The sequence below is a fragment of the Loxodonta africana genome, chromosome 14 (assembly GCF_030014295.1).
Source record: "Loxodonta africana isolate mLoxAfr1 chromosome 14, mLoxAfr1.hap2, whole genome shotgun sequence".
In the NCBI taxonomy this organism is placed as follows: domain Eukaryota; kingdom Metazoa; phylum Chordata; class Mammalia; order Proboscidea; family Elephantidae; genus Loxodonta; species Loxodonta africana.
This window is the reverse complement of record NC_087355.1, coordinates 74,242,745-74,259,109: the sequence shown is the minus strand read 5'-3', so window position 1 is coordinate 74,259,109 and position 16,365 is coordinate 74,242,745. Positions and strand designations below refer to the sequence as shown.

The 16,365-nt window shown below is 45.0% G+C and overlaps 1 protein-coding gene across 15 annotated transcripts in view; it reads left to right on the top strand.

Annotated features, from left to right (window-relative positions):
- MTSS1 (MTSS I-BAR domain containing 1) overlaps positions 1-16,365 on the top strand; it is a 202,483-nt gene that overhangs the window by 23,927 nt on the left and 162,191 nt on the right. The window contains exon 2 of one of the 15 annotated variants that reach the window (XM_023545984.2): positions 822-985. The exons of the other annotated variants lie outside the window; for them this stretch is intronic. The gene's annotated coding sequence lies outside the window, so the exon portion shown is untranslated. The remainder of the gene's footprint in view (positions 1-821; positions 986-16,365) is intronic. 15 annotated transcript variants of the gene reach the window in all.

The window sequence follows — 16,365 nt, the reverse complement described above, 5'->3', positions numbered from 1 at the left end:
TCTATCAGTTGAAATCGACTCGATGGCACCCAGCAACTACAACCACCACCATCACCACCACCTATGTACTTTGGCACTATTATAGACTCATTTAATCCCTTCAACAATCCAGTAAAGTAGTTACTATTATAATCTCCATTTTACATGTGGAAAAATAGAGACATAGAGTAGTTAAGCCATTTGCCCAAGTCATACGAATACTAAGAGGTAGAGCTGGGATTTGAGCTCCCAGCAGTCTGACTCCAGAGTCTACATTCTTATCCACCATGCTGGACTGTCTTCTCACAATATAGCATTTTAGGATTTCCCTGTCAGATTCTATAATGGGTGTTTTTCATTGATATTTTTGGTGATGGCTCAATCTATTCCTTTAGAACTCAGGATGAGCCAGAGAAAATACGTAACACTTGAGGCTTGTTTCTAAGCTTCTTTAAGAAGCTCAAGAGTTCTCATTTCATTCAAAGGAGACTTTGACAGAGTTGGAGCCCTGGTGACATTGTGGTTAACAGCTCAGCTGTTAACCAAAAGGTCGGCAGATCAAGTCCTCTAGCCGGTCCTTGGAAACTCTATGTGGCAGTCCTACTCTGTCCTGTAGGGTCACCATGAATCGGAATCGACTCAACGGCAATAGGCTTTGGTTTTTCTTTTTATGACCCAGTTAAGGAGCCCTGGTGGTACAATGGTTAATAAGCACTCAGCAGCTAACCAAAAGATTTGTGGTTTAAACCCACCCGGCAGCTCTGTGAGAGAAAGATCTGGTGATCTGCTTCTGTAAAGGTTACAGCCTAGAAAACCCTATGAGGCAGTTCTCTGTCACACAGGGTCCCTGTGAGTTGGAATCGACTCGACGGCAGCCAACGACAATGCAGTGTGACCCAGTTGATGACATGGAATTTTTGGGCATTTGACTCACCGGGCAGATGCCTCCAACTTGTCAGCAGAGAGAAGTTATGGGGAGTGAGACCAACGGGTCCGGCATGGTTGAGTAAGTGGCAGTCTCACAGCACATACTTACTTGTTTTGCTCTAGAAACTCCTTCCATCGGGGTTGCCCCAGTAACCTCTCTTCCAAACAGGAAGCCGAGGGGATATTTGCAATAGGAGGCTGGAAATACTTCAGGATTATTTCCCAGGGAGACCTCGATTTCACTTCAGAGGCCTGGCTTGCCTGAGCCCTGTCTCCTGCAGCTGGACATGCAGCCATTAAGGAAGTCTTTGAGTTTGGTTTAATGGTCGCTCTTTGTTTTAAAGTGACTGTTTACTGAAGCTTCAAAGCAAACTCTCCAGCAGGATGTGATCAATAATTGGATGAGGTTCCCCCCTCCCCAATAGGAAGCAGGTAGCCAGGAGCAGAGCCAGGAGTAGCTGATGGCCCAGCCCTTGGCATCTGAGCTCACACAGGTTCCTTGAGATGCTGGTGGAGGCAGTGAGGTCGTCTTGAAACCAGAAGTAGACCAGGAGCCAGGGTCCCTTGGAACCCGGCCTCTTTGATGTTGTGCTGGCTCTAAATAGGGGCACCCTAATTAAGTCACTGAGGAGGCAGCTTTTTCCTAAAAAAAAAAGGCAAATGTTTTGAGAACATTTCATGAGGGATTATTTCTCGAAGATTATGTAAGTAATATAAAGTTAATGGAAACAAAATTAGAAACTTCAGTTAAGTAAAAAATAACTCACCCATAACCAGTGGATTGCAAAAGGGGTTATGGACACCTACAGAAACACATGCATCTTTAAACAAAGGCTCAAACAGCCTAGGCTATGTCTGAGATTTCTTTTCTCGCCTAGCAATAGAGTGTCCTTGTCTTTTAAGCAATGACAGTTTTAATGGCTGTGCAGTATTCCATTGTTAGGATCTCTGTAACTAATTCATTGAGTTGACACCTATTTGACGGCCTACTGTGTGCCAGGTTCTGGCCAAGTCCTGGAGATACAGCAGTGAACAAAAGGGACACAAATCCCTGCCCTCCTGGTAGGAACATTCTAGTGGGGTGAGACATGAAGACTCTGCAGACTAAGTAAGTGACTTCTCTAGCATATTAGAAGGGATAAGTGCAATGGGAAAAAATAAAACAGGGCTAGTGTTACAAAAAGAAATACTCGGTTGTGGTTACGAGGGATGGTGGGGTGGGGATGGAAAAGGAGAAAAGAGAAAAAACAACGGGTGGTGTTGCTGGATTTAAATAAGGTGGCTAGGGAAGGCCTCATGGACATCTGAGCAACACCTTATGAACCGTGTGGATTTTGAGAGAAGAATGTTCCAGGCAAGAAAGGAGGAAGTGCAAAGGCCCTGAGGTAGGAGCCAATTCCCTACTGATTGGTGCTTAGGCTGCTTCAGTTTTTTCTCTAATTGTCAGCAAACCAGTAAAGCAGTCAAGTTGATTCTGACTCATGGCCATCCCCTGTGTGTCAGAGCAGAACTGTGCTCTCTAGGGTTTTCAGTGGCTGATTTTTCGAAAGTAGACTCCCAGGCCTTTCTTCCAAGGATGGACTTGAACCATCAACCTATTGGTTAGCAGCTGAGCACGTTAACTGTTTGCACCACCCAGGGACTCCAAATTGTAAACAACGTTGCGGTTAATATATCCTCGTAGATAAATATTGATGTACTTTGATGGTTTTCCCCGAAGGATTTCTCTTATGTCAAAAGATATGTACTTCTTAAGGCTTTGGAAAGCCCTTGTTGAATGCCTTCCAGAAGTCCTGTATCAGTTCACATTCTCATGTGTGAGTGCCTGTCGCCGGAGATGACTCCTGAAGGAGTCAGACATGGACATTAGAACTGAGATATCGCTAAGGCCATAGCTTCCAAGGGCTCAGAGAGATGCGGCATCTTATCTAGTGCAGTGGTTCTCAGATACTGCTGTATGTGTTTTTAGGAAGCGTAAGTCTCCCCTGAGAGTGTACTAACATGCAGATTCTTGGGCCTCATTCCCGGAAACTTTACTTGTATAAGTCTGGGCTGGGGCTCAGGAATCTGCAGTTCTAGCAAATGTCGTATAGGTTGCAGTGGGATTGCGCCATGAGCAAGTGGAAGAGGGGATGGCTGCCAGGCCACCCCAAGCCCTCAGGAGCTTCCTCTGCAGCTCATGAAGTAAGTAGGAATGCTCCCCCTACTCTCTTGCCAGCCTCGCTGCACCACAGACGTAGCTGGTATATGTTCCAGTTGAACAAAATGCCTCCAGTGCCGAGAACGCAGCGTGCTCTTCTGCACTTCCTTTCCTTTGCTAGTTCTGCTTCTTTTGCAGGGCATACTTCCTTCTTCTTTCCCCTCCTCTTTGCCAGGAAAATTCCAGTTTATCCTTTAAGACCCAGGTAAAGCATTACGTCCTTTGGGAAACTTGTACCAACACTGCCTCCCAGTACTTTGTTGGTAAACTTGGGATCGATGGTCTACCCATCAGCTTTCCTCCTAGACTGAGTTCCGCCCGACACTTTGGTGGCTTACTTATCTTTGTGTGGCCTGTGCCTAGCTCAGTGTCAGTTCGTAGTAGCTGCTCATTAAATGTCTGAGTCAACGCTACTGACACTGTACTGTGACTCATTAAAGCAATGTTGTTGTTGTTGGGTACCGTCGAGTCGATTTAAACTCACAATGAGTTCATGTGACAGAGTAGAACTGCTCCATAGGCTTTTTTTTTTTTTTTTTAATCTTTACCTGAGCAGGTCACCAGGTCTTTATCCTGCGGAGCCACTGGTGGGTTTGAAAATGAGGCCCTCAGGTTGGAAGGCACTCAAAATACGACTGGGGAAGGGCTGCCTCCTCAAACTAGAATCAACTTTAATGACGAGAATGGAGTAAAGCTTTCGAAACCTTCATTTGCTGATGCGGCATAACTCAGAATAAGAAGAAACAGCTGCAAACATTTATTAATAATTGTAACGTGGAATGTACGAAGTATGAATCTAAGAAAATTGGAAGTTGTCAAAAAATGAAACAGAATGCATAAAGATCCACGTGCTAGGCATTAGTGAGCTGAAAAGAACTGGTATTGGCTATTTTGAATCAGACAGCTATACTGTCTACTATGCCAGAAATGACAAATTGAAGAGCAGTGGTGTCACATTCATCGTCTAAAAGACATTTGAAGATCTGTCCTGAAGTATGGCGCTCTGGTAGCACAGTGGTTAAGCACTTAGCAACTAACCAGAAGGTTGATGGTTCAAACTCACCAGCCTCTCTGTGGGCGAAAGATGTGGCCATCGGCTTCCTTGAAGATGACAGCCTTGGAAACCCTATGGAGCAGTTCTGCTCTGTCCTGTAGGTTTGCTATGAGCCAGAATCATCTTGATGGCAACGCATTTCGTATCCTGAAGTACAGTGCTGTCAGTGATAGGATGGTATCCATACACCTACAAGGAAGATGAGTTAATACGGCTATTATTCAAATATACGCAGCAACCGCTAATGCCAAAGATGATGAAGATTTTTATAAACTTCTGCAGTCTGAAATTGATCAAACATGCAATCAAGATGCATATGATAATTACTGGTTATTGGAATGTGAAAGTTGAAAACGAGGAGGAAAGATCGATAGTTAGAAATATGGCCTTGGTGATAGAAATGACACCGGAGATCGCATGATAGAATTCTGCAAGACCAGTGACGACTTCATTGCAAATACCTTTTTTTCAACAACGTAAATGGTGGCCATACATGTGGACCTCACCAGATGGAATACTGCAGGAATCAAATCGACTGCATCTGTGGAAAGAAGATGGAGAAGCTCAGTATCATCAGTCAGAACAAGACCAGGGACAACTGCGGAACAGACCGTCAAGTGATCATATGCAAGTTCAAGTTAAAGCTGAAGAAAATTGAAACAAGTCCACGAGAGCCAAAGTGCAGCTTTGAGTATATTTCACCTGAATTTAGAGACCATCTCAAGACTAGATTTGATGTCTTGAACACTAATGACCAAAGACCAGACAAGTTTTGGGACGACATCAAGGGCGTCATACATGAAGAAAGCAAAAGGTCTTTAAAAAGACGAGGAAGAAAAAGGCCAAGACTCTGAAACTTGCTCTCGAGTGTAGAGTAGCCAAAGCAAAAGGAAGAAATGATGAAGTAAAAGAGCTGAGCAGAAGATTTCAAAGGCCAGCTTGAGAAGACAAAGTATTACAATGAGATGTGCAAAGACCTGGGTTTAGAAAACGTAAAGGGAAGAACACACTCGGCATTTCTCAAGCTGAAGGAACTGAAGAAAAAATTCAAGCCTTGAAGTATAATATCGAAGGATTCTATGGGCAAAAGTCTGAGTGACAAAGGAAGCATTAAAAGAAGATGGAAGGAATACAGTCACTGAACCAAAAAGAATTGAATAATATTCAGCCATTTCAGGAGGCAGCATGTGATCAAGAACTGTTGGTATTGAAGGAAGAAGTCCAAGCTGCACTGAAGGAATTGGTGGAAAACGAGGCTCCAGAATTGAGAGAATATCAATTGAGATGTTTCAACAAACGGATGTAGTGCTGGAGGTGCTCACTCATTTATGCCAAGAAATTTGCAAGACAGCTAGATACTTGGCCATCCAACTGGAAGAGATCCATACTCGTGCCCATTCCAAAGGAAGGTGATCCAACAGAACGTGGAAATTATTGAACAATATCATTAATACCACATGCAAGTAAAATTTTGCTGAAGATCATTCAAAAACGGTTGCAGCAGTATATCGGCAGGGAACTGCCACATGTTCAAGCTGGATTCAGAAGAAGACGTGGAATGAGGGGTATCATCGCTAATGTCAGATGGATCTTGTCTGAAAGCAAAGAATACCAGAAAGATTTTTACCTGTGTTTTATTGACTATGCAAAGGCATTCGACTGTGTGGATCCTAAGAAATCATGGGTAACATTGGGAAGAATAGGAATTCCAGAACACTTAATTATGCTCATGTAAAATCTGTACATAGACTAAGAAGCAGTTGTTCGAACAGAGTAAGGGGATTCTGCATGATTTGAAATCAAGAACGTGTGTGTTGGGGTTGTATCTTTTCACCATACTTATTAAATCTGTATGCTGGGTAAATAATCCGAGAACCTGGACTATATGAAGAAAAACGTGGCATCAGGGTTGGTGGAAGACTCATTAACAACCTGCATTATGCAGATGACACAACCTTGCTTGCTGAAGGTGAAGAAGACTTGAAGCACTTACTAATAAAGATCAAAGACCACAGCCTTCAGTACGGATTACACCTCAACATAAAGAAACAAAAGTCCTTACAGCTGGACCAGTAAGCAACATCATGATAATCAGAGAAAAGATAGAAGTTGTCAAGGATTTCATTTTACTTGGGTCTACAATCAACACCCACAGAAACACCAGCAGTCAGGAAATCAAAAGATGCATTGCATCGGTCTACAAAAAGACCTCTTGAAAGTGTTTAAAAGCAAAGATGTCACTTTGAGAACTAAGGTGTGCCTGACCCAAGCCATGCGATTTTCAGTCACTTTATATGCATGAGAAAGCTGGACAAAGAATAAGACAAAAAAAAAAAAAAAAAATGGTCATGAGTGTTTGTGTGTTTTTTTCAGGGCGTTGGAGAGATTGGCGCAAAGAAGAACTAGTCCCTAAAATGCAGAAGCAGTTGGAGTTAGGTGGAGGCGAGTAAGAAAGGGTACTTCCGGGGAGGAGATGTGGGTGAGGAGAGAGGTACAAACATGAATTAATGGTAATGATACTTAACATTCCTATAGGCCGTGCAGTTCATCAAGTGCTTACTTAGGTTCGTCATCTCACGTGGACGTTATATACAGGAATAAACAAATGGCACAATAGCTTTGGACCCTGTTGTAAGGGGGAAAAGGTTAGCAGGGGTAGATATATACTATTCTGGGAGGGGGGTTAAATGTACATACCATTGCTTATGATCACTTAGGTAAAGCATGGAGTGCCAGCCCCCATGTTAGGAGGTTAAATATTGAGTACCCAGGTTTCCAGAGACGCCTTGGTGACACGGCTGTTAAGCAATCGGCTGCTAACCAGAAGGCTGGCGGTTTGAACCCACCCACCAAGCGGATGCGAGGGAGAAAGACCTGGTGATCTGCTCCCGTGAAGATTAACCGATAAATAAATAAATAAATGAAAATAACCAAACCCATCGTCTTCGAGTTGAGTCTGACTCATAACAATCCTATGGGACAGAGTACAGCAGTCCCCATAGGGTTTCCAAGGAGTGTCTGGTGGATTTGAACTGCTGAACTTTTGGTTAGCAGCTGAGGTCTTAACCACTGTACCACCAGGGCTCCCCCATAAAGATTACAGCCTAGAAGATCATATGGGGCAGGTCTGCTGAGCCACATGGGGGTCGCTATGAGGGCACCTATTACAGCAGTTTTGCAGATATGAAGTATCAGCCAGAAGTGACCATGACTGGTTTAGGCCTGCCCCAGGGGCTTGCTCCTAAAAACCTTACTTAACTGACGTTCTCCAAACCCACATTCTCTTGAGGTGTCATCATAGTAAAGACAAGGACCCTTGCAGCTATTACAAATGAAAGAAAGGATGTGTGGTCCAATCGTATACTCGCATCCCCTTTGAAAGGATCTGCCTTTCCTTAAATGACAACTTTCCAGAACCTTTTGTTTTTCACCAACTAAATTCCTCAAAGTTTCTATAAAAAGATACTGCTCTTTCTCAAATTGAAGCCTTTGGCATCTCCGCCTGAGTGCCAGGCTTCTTTGCTGTACTAATTTGGTTTACTCCCAAATAAAATCTTGGTTAAAATTTTTATAATTTGGCTCCAGAATCTGTCATTTAACAAGAGAATGAGTTAGTCTTAGGTGAAACCATGGAACAGTTTCATTTTAAAAGGAATTGGGGAAACTTAGGAGCAGTTAATGAGAGAAACTGGTGTGGGGACAGATCCTCTGTGACCGTGGACCATTACTTCGCTTTTCTGAGCCTTGTTTTCCCTCAGTCAAAAGGGAAGGACTAATGCCTGTCCTACCAATGGCCTTCCCTGGGTTGTTGTGAAAGCCCTTTATCATCTGTCATGGTCTATATAATGTGAGGGGGTGTTATTCATGATGCTAGTGAAGTAGGTTTGGACTTCCGGATGGGAGATTCCACCTTGGTTTCACGTAAGGCATAGCGTAGGGTGAATGATGAAGGTAGTAATTCCCCCCACCCCCTTTTTATTGGTGGGAGGGACCATCTGAAATCATAAAGGAAATAATAATAAAGCAATAAATTACTAAAGGCAGTAAAAGTTAGTGGAGGGGTGAGATGAATTTGGGGAAAGAAAAAGGAGTCGGAGAAGGGTTCTATTTTCACAGAAATGTAGTGCCTGCGCTTTTTTTTCCACAAAAGTTTAAAAAAGTAGAACCAGACACCTAGTTGCAGCTACAGAACAGCCCAAGGCTGCCCAGGGTGGCTTTGCCATGTCATGGCCAGTGCTGAGTAATAGAACTGTCTGCAGTTAGAGGTTCTTCTATCTGCACTCCCCAGTACTGTAGCCACAGGTACTGTCTTAGGTATCTAGCACTGCCACAACAAATACCACAAGTGGGTGGCTTTAATAAGGAGAAATTTATTTTCTCACAGTCTAGTAGGCTAGAAGTCCCCATTCAGGGCGTCACCTCCAGGGGAAGACTTTCTCTCTCTGTCAGCTCTGGAGGAAGGTCCTTGTCATCAATCTTCCCCTGGACTAGGAGCTTCTCCATGCAGGGACTCCGGGTCCAAAGGATGCACTCTGCTCCCAGCACTGTTTTCTTGGTGGTATGAGATCCCCAACTCTCTGCTTGCTTCCTTTTCTTTTTATTTCTTGTAAGATAAAAGGTGGCACAGGCCACACCCCAGGGAAACTTCTTTTACAGTGAATCAGGGATGTGACCTGAGCAAGGGTGTTACATCTTACCCTAGCTCTTTAGCCACAGGCAGAGATTATGATTTATAACACATAGAAAAAGCACAAAATGGAGGACAGCCACACAATACTGGGAATCATGGCCAAACCAATGACACCTGTGTTTTGGGGACACAATTCAGTCCATGACAGGTATCTATTGAGGACTTGAAATGTTGCCACTGTGACTGAAGAGTTGAATATTTTATTTCATTGGGATTAACTTAAATTTAAGAACCCACATGTGGCTAGTGGTTACCCTGATTTGGGTGGCTCAGAATAGACAAAGGAATGCTTACGCGGGCCCTGATGGCACAGCGGTTAAGCACTCAACTGCTAACTGAAAGGTCGGTGGTTAGAAACCCACCCAGTGGCTCTGCAGGAGAAAAGACCTGGCAGTCTGCTCCCTGTAAAGATTAACAGCCTTGGAAACCCTATAGGGCAGTTCCGCCCTGTGCCATAGGATTGCTGTGGATTGGAATCAACTCGATGGCACACAGCAACAATAACTGGTATAGTTAAACAAAACAAAATAATTTTGAAGGTATGATTGACGTATTTGTTTACTTCTCTTATTTCAAGTAGAGACCGACCCATGTGTCAGAAAACAGACAGTCTGGGCATTAACCTAGTAATGCAGGAGGGAGAAAAAGCTTGATGTCTTTGGCTTAATTAGTGTGTTCTAGTTACAACTGGAGCCGCGTGTGAGGGAAGGATGGATGGAGGAGCGTCCTTTGTGGTTACATCAGCCTCTGCAGAGGCACATTTATTGCTGTTCAGGATGGGCAAGTGGGTGAGAGTGGGCGTGCAAGGAAGCAACCATTGATTATCCCCAAGGCTGTCATCCACTTGATGGACAGGGATAATTAGTGGATTAGGCGAGCCCCACCAGAGAATAATAGCCCAGGAACGGTCTTTATGATGGATGCGCTTACACAACGTCTTTCGTCTGATCGGAGGAGCCCTTCATCTTGCAGGATGGGGTGGGGAAGGGTGGCTTTGAGGACAAAACTGTGACAGAGATATTCACGAGTCTTGTCCGTCATTCTGCACACCCACTTCTGGAGAAGTGAGTCCAGGGGAGCTGGGGATGAGGGCAGAAGGTTCCTCTGGAAGCTTCCTCTCTTTTCATTTCCCAGAAGGGGTATACCTAGGGCAAGAAGAAGAGGGCTACTGCCAACCGTTCCTCATGCTCACCCTACTGAGGTTCCCGCAGACGTGGGGAGCGGGAAGTAGTGGCAGTGGGGGCGACGGCGGCAGCTTGAGATGCTTCAGGGAGGCCCTCTGCAGATAAGTTCCAGAATCCACAGAAAGCCTGAAGATGAGATTAAATTACCTGCAATCATACCACTGAATGACAGAGCCTGTGAACGTTTCCGGCATTTTCTATGAGGCCTTTTTCTACACAAAGGGGTTTTCTTGTTTTGTTTTTTGTTTTCAGGTGGTTAAGGATTCTGACCATTTCTAATGTGACGGTGGAGTTCCCTTGGGGGCATTTACAGCTATACCCAGGTGTTGTATGTCTGGAGAGCTGTCGCTCCCTGTTCTGCATGGTCTGAGCGCCTCTAGTTTCTGCTGTTAGTTGCCTTTGAGTCAGTTCCAGCTCCTGGGGGCCTTCTGCATAACAGAACAAAACGTTGCCCGTCCTGTGCTGTCTTCATGACCATTGGTATGTTTGAGTCTATCGCTGTGGCTATTGTGTTGATCCATCTCATTGATGGTTTCCTTTGTTTTCGCTGACAACCTCTGCCCCCCGCCCCACTTTACCAAACATGATGTCCTTTTCTAGCTATTGGTCTTTCCTGATGATTTGGGATGAAATCTCCATTCTCAGGTGTGCCTGACTGAAGCCCAGGGTCTTTTCAGTCTGGTTATATGCGTGTGAAAGGTGGGCAGTGAAAAAGGAAGACCGAAGAAGAATTGACACCATCGAATTGTGGTGTTGATGAAGAATAATGCATATACCATGGACTGCCAGAAGAACAAACAGATCTGAGCCCCTACAGGACGCTCATGTAGAGCAGGATCCAGCCTGCTGTCTCAGCCGCTTTCTGCAGCCCATGTCTGGGCTGGGATGGGAGGCTGGGTCTGTCCATCCTGCTGCTTTCACTTCCCAGAATCAGGGTAGAGCTTGGGTTGCAAAGTCAGACAGATCTGGGCTCAGATTTCAGCCGAGATCACTTCAGTAGAACCCTCTGGGCCTCCGTTTCCTCAGCCATACAATACTAGCAGTACCTGCCTCACTGGATTGTTGTGAGCATAAGCCAAGTGTGGTCTAAACCTGTGTCACTCACGGTGTGGTCAGTGGACCAGCAGCACCAGCATCTCTACTCAGACTAGACTTGCAGCATCCCAGGCCCCACTCAGCTGTGTTTTGACAGGACCCCCAGGTGACGGATAATGTAAATTAAGGTTTGAGAAGCGGTGATGTATGTATCTGGAACATAGCAACTGCTCAGAAAATAGTGATGCTCCCTGATGAAGATGACGACAGTGGTGCTTGTCAAGGTGAGAGGTAGGGACTTGGCAAGGTATCTGTCCAATCTTATCCCCAAGGCTTGAGTTCTTGCCAGCCCTAACCACTGGTGAGCCAGCCTCTGTCTGCACCCTTTTGGGCACGACAGAGGCCTTTGAGCTGGAACCTAACTCTCTGTAGCCTACCCTGCCTGTCCTTTTTTTGTTCTCAACCACACACTTCTTCTTCCTCATGAGCATCCTGCCCAGCTCTCTGTCCCCTCTCAAGTTGCCTCTTCTCCAGCCACAGCTCCCAGCTCCTCTCCCTTCTCTGTGGAGCAGCTTGGTATCCAATTCCCTCAGCTGTCCCTGGAGGTCCTGCTGCCCCAGCGGCTAGGCTGGGAGAGCAGTTGCTGCATTATTTATGGAGCACTGTTCACCAGCCGTGCCCGATGAGTTACACAGTTAATTCTCCTGCACCGTGTGTGGGACACCATCCTGAGCCTCTGTTTAATACAAGACGAAACAGAACCCCAAGCCAGTTTTGCTGTTGCCTGCCTTCTGCGCCCTGCATGAGGCAAGTGGCCTGCCCTGGCCTTCTGGCTCTGGGGAACCTGAAGCAGGAGAACGAGAAGTGGAGAGGGACTTGGGGATACTCCCAAAGCACAAACCTGAGGGTGGGGCGGGAAAGCCAGCTCGCATATTTGTTTAGGTGGTTACCAGATTCTTGAGGAGCGGAAGGAGATTTAGCGGGCTTTTCTCCTGAGAAAGTTAGAAAAGGACTAATTCTCCTCCCCACCCGGAAAGGGATCAGGTAGGTAACTCATTAGCCAGATTTTCCCATCACATGGTTGGTTTGGGATTTATGTCACCTGCCATTGGAATGAAGGCCACTCAGGTGATCCTCTGCTGTCCTAGTTGGGTTAAACCCCAGACCTTGCCTTTGAAGTGACCCATAGTCACTTTGTCTACACCGCCCCTTTCCTGCTTCTCCCCAGAGCTGGCTTGGATCCTCTCTGCTTCCCTACCTTTGCACTTGCCTTCCCTCTTGCCGGAAATGCTTCTCCTTTCTCCCTTCATTTGTCCATCCTTGAGCCCACAGTTTAGCGGGGAGATCTTAGGCTCATAAATGGCGAATTACTTGATGTAATAAACCAAGAGAGCTCTAATCCAGGAGGGCAGGTGAAAAGAAAGTGCATCAGAGAACTCTCTAGAAGAAGTGACATTTCTGCTGGGTCTTGATGATGGCATAGGAGTTTTCCAGATTGTTGAATCCTCTAGGAAGTTTGAAGAGAAGGTGGTCATCAGAGATGGTGCATGTGATGTGGGGAGCCCTGTGGGATCCCCACTTGGCAGCTGCAGAGACGTGAATTATAGCGTGTTTTCAGGGAAGCCCCATCTCTCTCGCTGTAGGAAGTGGGGACAGCCACACATCTTGATTAAGGGAGTTCTCTTTATATGCCTGTAAACAAAGTGACTTTCTTTTCCCGTTTCTTTAATAGGGGACTTTTCCCTTTCTGTCAGAACCCAGTGTGATTTGAGTTCTCTCTTCAACAAACTGCCCAGGGTCCCCAAAACTCCCTACCCTCCTCTCCAAAGAAATTCAAATGATGGCTGGAGGAGGAGAGATTTTTCCTTTTGCCTCCTGACTTTGGATTTGGCAAAACCAGGGTGCTTGGCGGGAGTTCTGTTTTCTTTGATGTGGGTCTGTCTGTCTGGAAAGTCGCGAAACCTTTCTGCTTTCTCTGGTGGACTCCACAGCAGGATCTGTGTGGAAACTTCTTCATCACTCTGGGAATGCATTCCTCGGGGTTTCCTCAGACGTGAATAGAGCAGTCAGAAACGCAGCCGTGGGTGGGTGGGTGTAGACGAGAAAACCAAGGAGTATATTGGAATTGCTTTCTAGAAGAACTCGAAATGTATAAAATGCCTTGTTGGCAGGTTTCTTTTGAAACTTGAGTACGGTCCCATTTACTAAATCTCTTAGTCTAGAAAAATCCAGGGTCTTTTTTCTCTCAGTTACCTTTTAATCTTTCTACTGTTATCTTCAGCCTCTTCTCTCACTTCCTCAAAGCATTTGAATTTTTGTAGTAAAACTGCTTTCAGATAGGCCCAAACTTCTTTTTTTTCCTGAAAAAACAGGGGGGAAAAAAAATCTGGAGCAACCCAACATCGCCTTGCCTTTAAATTTTAATAACATTTACACATGTCTTTTCATGTCTCAACAAGGAGGTTTTTGTCTTCTGTTCTTAGAAGTTGGTTTTTTTTTTTTTTTAATCCATTAAATTATATATTCCCTGAAACAGGTGGGCTTGACACCCTTTGATAGACTGTCAGATATCATTAGCTCAGGAGAGAGCTGCTCTTGGCAGCCTTCTTCTGGCTGAGTGGGTGTTCGTAGGCCGAGAGCCGTGTGCTGTGCCCCTTGACTAGAGGGGGGTCCCTCTTTCTCTTGCTACTCTGGTAAAAGACTGAAATGAAGCCCCACGTCAGGGCAGGTAAGTAGTTTTAAAGTGGCTTGAGCAGTCCCTGTTTTTAGGCATACTCATCTCGGGTTGGAATTCTCTGTAGCACCGTTTACTTAGGAGCAGCAGAGCGGTTGTCTGGTACTGTACACCCAGCTACCTCAGCCTGTTTCTGGTTTAATTGTGGTCAGCTAATTCCGAAAAACCAGTTGCCATGGAGTCGATTCTGACTTATGGTAACTCTATGCGTGTCAAGAGTAGAACTGTGCTCCACAGGGTTTTCAGTGGCTGATTTTTTTTTAAGTAGATCACTAGGACTTTCTTTCAAGGTGCCTCTGGGTAGATTTGAACTGCCAACCTTTTTGTTAGTAGCTGAGCACTTAACGTTTTGTGCCAGCCAGGGGGCTCTGGCCAACTAATACACCAAAAAAAACCCAAACCTATTGCCGTCAGGTTGATTCTGACTCATAGCAACCCTATAGGACAAGAGTAGACTGCTCCCTAGGGTTTCCAAGGCTGTAGTCTTTATGGAAGTGGGCTGCCAAGTCTTTCTCCTGAAGAGCAGCTTTTGGGTTCAAACCACTGACATTTCAGTTAGCTTCCCATGTCACCTGGTTCTACACATTGTTGTTGTGAGCTGCCCTTGAGTTGGCTACTGACTTACGGTAACCCCATGCACGGTGGAAAAAAGGCTGATCTTGCACCATCCAGTGACTGGTCTGGGATTGGACCGTTGTGATCCATAGGGTTTTCACTGGCTGATTTTCAGAAGTAGATCACCAGATCTTTTTTCCAAGCCTGTCTTAGTCTACTGAAGCCTGTTCAGCATCATAACAACATGCAAACCATAACCCACACATGGGTGGTGGCTGTGCACAAGATGTATTGACCTGGAGTTGAACCTTGGCCTTTGGCATGGAAAGTGAGACTTCTACTACTGAAGCACCGCTAACAATAAGGGATCCCAGCTGGCGTGTACGGTCCAACTTAGAGTGTTTTTAAGATCTCTCCCAACCTTCTGAGTAAGATCACTCAGAGTCTGCAAATGTTTGGATCAATCATGTTGTTGTTATGGGCCAATGAGTTGGTTCCGACTCATAGTGACCCTCTGTACAACAAAATGAAACACTGCCAGGTCCTGCGCCATCCTCAACAATTGTTGCCATGTTTGAGCCCATTGCTGCAGCTGCTGTGTCAATCCATCTTGTCAAGGGTCTTTCTCTTTTTCACTGACCATCTACCTTACCAAGCATGGTGTCCTTCTCCAGGGACTGGTCCCTCCTGATAACTGGTCCCTCCAAAGTACGTGAGGTGAAGTCTAGCCATTCTTGCTTCGAAGGAGCATTCAGGCTGTACTTCTTCCAAGACAGACTTGTTCATTCTTCTGGGAGCCAATGGTATATTCAGCATTCTTCACCAGCACCATAACTGAAAAGCATCAATTCTTTTTCAGTCTTCCTTATTCATTGTCCAGCTTTCACATGCATGTGAGGTGATTGAAGATACCATGGCTCTGGTCAGGTGCACCTTAGCCCTCAAAGTGACAGCTTTGTTTTTTTAACACTTTCGAGAGGTCTTTTGCAGCAGATTTGCCCAATGCGATATGTCATTTGATTTCTTGACTGCTGCTGCCATGAGTTTTGATTGTGGATCCAAGTGAAATGAAATCCCTGGCAACTTCAATCTTTTTGATGTTGAACATGATGTTTATTGGTCCAGTTGTAAGGATTTTTGTTTTCTTTATATTGAGGTATAATCCCATACTGAAGGCTATAGTTTTTGATCTTCATCAGTAAGTGCTTCAAGTCCTCTTTGCTTTCAGCGAGCAAGGTTGTGTCATCTGCATAACGCAGGTTGTTAATGAGTCTTCCTCCAATCCTGATGCCCTGTTTTTCTTCATATAGTCCAGCTTCTTGGATTACTTGCTCAGCATACAGATTGAATAGGTATGGTGAAAGGATATAACCCTGATGCACACCTTTTCTGATTTTAAGCCACATAGTATCCCCTTGTTGTGTTCCAACAATTGCCTCTTGGTCTAGGTACAGGTTCTGCATGAGCAGAATTAAGTATTCTGGAATTCCCAATGTTACCCATAATTTGCTATGATAGACACAGTCGAATGCCTTTGCATAGTCAGTAAACACAGGTAAATATCTTTCTGGTATTCTTTGCTTTCAGCCAAAATCCATCTGACATCAGCAATGATATCCCTCCTTCCGTATCTTCTGAACCTGGCTTGAGTTTCAGGCAGTTCCCTGTCCGTGTATTGCTGCAACCATTTTTGAATAGTCTTAGCAAAATTTTACTTGTATGGGATATTAATGATATTGTTAGATAATTTCTGCACTCTGTTGGATCTGAATGAGCACAAGTATGGATCTCTTCCATGCTGTTGGCCGGGTAACTGTCTTTCAAAGTTCTCGGTATAGACGAGCTAGCACCTTGAGTGCTGCATTCATTTGTTGAAACATCTAAATTGGAGCCTTGTGTTTCGCCAAGGCCTTCAGTGCAACTTGGACTTCTTTCTTTAGTACCATCGGTTCTTTGTCATATGCCACCTCCTGACATGGTTGAATTTTGACCAGTTCTTTTTGCTTC